Genomic DNA, 2,839 nt, shown 5'->3' on the forward strand with positions numbered 1-2,839 from the left:
GATGTCTTCTCTTTTGCAGGAATTTCAAGATGTTTTCCCCGACGAGCTACCTCCAGAACTACCTCCACTACGAGGCATCGAGCACCGCATCGACCTCATCCCCGAAGCACCTCTTCCGAACAAAGCTCCCTACCGCGTAAACCCCGAAGAAACAAAAGAAATACAAAGGCAAGTAAAGCATCTCATAGACCATGGACATGTGCGTGAAAGTTTGAGCCCTTGTGCTGTCCCGGTCATTCTTGTGCCAAAACGAGACGGTAGCTTTCGCATGTGCTCCGATTGTAGACCTATCAATGCTATCACCATTCGCTATAGGTATCCCATTCCACGCCTTGATGATATGCTTGATGAACTTAGTGGTGCCACTATATTTTCCAAAATTGATCTTAAAAGTGGTTACTATCAAATCCGCATACAAGAGGGTGATGAAGAAAACCGCTTTCAAAACCAAGTTTGGGTTGTATGAGTGGTTAGTCATGCCTATGGGTCTATCGGAAGCACCGGGTACTTTTATGCGCCTTATGAATCATGTCTTTCGCCCTTACATTGGTGTGTTTGTTGTGGCCTACTTCGATGATATCCTTGTTTATAGCAAATCTCTTCAAGATCATGTCACCCATGTTCGAACCGTTTTGCAAACTCTTCGAAACGAGCATCTCTTTGCTAACATGGAAAAGTGCCTTTTCGGCATTGATAAGCTCGTTTTCTTGGGTTTTGTTGTATCTTCTATGGGTGTCCATGTAGATGAGTCCAAGATAAATGCTATTAAGACTTGGCCCCAACCAACCAACTTGCAACAAGTGTGAAGTTTTCTTGGCCTTGCGGGTTTCTATCGCCGCTTTGTGAAATATTTTAGCACCATTGCTTCGCCTTTGCATGCTTTGAGCAAGAAAAATGTGCCTTTTGTTTGGGGACCATCCCAAAATACCGATTTCAATGAGCTTAAGAATTTGCTTACTCATGCTCCCGTGCTTGCTTTACCCAACTTTGACAAACCCTTTGAGATTCATTGTGATGCTAGTGGTAATGGCATAGGAGGTGTGTTAACGTAAGAGAAGCGCCCCATAGCTTACTTTAGTGAGAAACTATCCAGAGCGCAACTCAATTACCCCATCTATGACAAAGAGCTATATGCTTTAGTGAGAGTTCTGCACGAATGGGAACACTAGCTTTGCCCTCATGAATTCATCATTCATACCGATCATGAAATGCTCAGGTACCTTAAGGGTCAAACCAAGTTGAACAAGCGTCATGCTAAATGGAGTGAATTTATTGAGTCTTTTCCTTATGTCATCAAGTACAATAAAGGTAAGGAAAATATTGTGGCGGACGCTCTTTCCCGCATATGCATGCTTGTTACTCAACTTGAATTGGATGTCATTGGCTTTGAGAATATAAAAGACTTGTATGAGCATGATCCTACTTTTGCTATTCCTCATGCCAAATGTTTGAAACATACCTTTTGGGAACGCTATTACACCAAAGATGGATATCTTATGAGAGCTAATCCCCGAGTCTTCTCTTCGGTTGTTGCTTTTGCAGGAATCCCATGGAGGAGGACTAATGGGACATTTTGGACGCGACAAGACTTTTTCTACGCTCTCCAAGAACTACTATTGGCCTAAGATGTTTCGCGACGTCAACCGCTTCACCAACCGATGCTCTACATGTCGCAAAGCTAAGTCTAAAGCCCAATCCCATGGCCTTTACATGCCTCTCCCTATTCCTTATCAACCATGGGAAGACATTAGCATGGATTTTGTACTTGGCTTGCCTAGAACTAGAAATGGAAAGGATTCGGTATTTGTCGTTGTGGACCGTTTCTCTAAGATGGCACATTTCATTCCTTGCAACAAGATAGACGATGCTTCACATGTTGCGAATCTCTTTTGTAGGGAAATATTACGTCTACACGGAGTGCCAAAGACGATCGTCTCGGACCGTGACGTCAAGTTCCTAAGCTACTTTTAGAAGACCCTATGCGCCAAGCTCAGAATCAAGCTACTCTTATCCACGGCTTACCATCCTTAAACCGACGGCCAAACGGAGGTGACCAACCGCACACTCTCCACTCTACTTTGAGTGCTCATCAAGAAGATCATCAAGGAGTGGGAGGAGTGTCTACCTATCGCCGAGTTCGCCTACAACCGAGCAAGACACTCAACAACTGGCAAGTCCCCCTTCGAGGTCGTCTACTGATTCAACCCATTGTCCCCATTGGACATTCTCCCTCTGCCACTACAAGAGCGCATCAATATGGACGCAAGTGCATGTGTGAACCATCTCAAGAAGGTGCATGACGATACAAGGCACACCATCGAGCGCCAAGTACAACGACTTGCGACCAAGCGCAACATCAACAAGCACCCCATGGTATTCAACATTGGAGATCTTGTGTGGCTACACCTTCGCAAGGACCGCTTCCCCCACGAACGCAAGTCCAAATTTCTACCACAAGTGGATGGACCCTTCAAGGTGCTTGAACGCTACAACAACAACAACGCCTACAAGATCGACCTCCCGCGCGACAAATACTCCATGAGCGACATCTTCAACGTCAAGTATCTCTCGCCCTACCATGGTGATGAGGATTTCAATCCGAGGTCGGATCTTCCCCAATGGAGGGGAGATGATGCAGAGCATCCTACGTCATCCCCATGAACCTACCATCATCTCACAAAGTGCAAAGAGGACCCATGACTCGAGCTAGAGCTAGAGCTCTCGAGACCGAGGTGACTTATCTCCTTAGTGATATTACATATGATCCTCTCGAGACATGGCTACTACCTAAGTCCGAGACGTTGTGCATGATTAGGTACCAAGAGGACCCTCCCGAAGA

This window comes from Triticum aestivum, chromosome 1A (assembly GCF_018294505.1).
Source record: "Triticum aestivum cultivar Chinese Spring chromosome 1A, IWGSC CS RefSeq v2.1, whole genome shotgun sequence".
NCBI lineage: Eukaryota > Viridiplantae > Streptophyta > Magnoliopsida > Poales > Poaceae > Triticum > Triticum aestivum.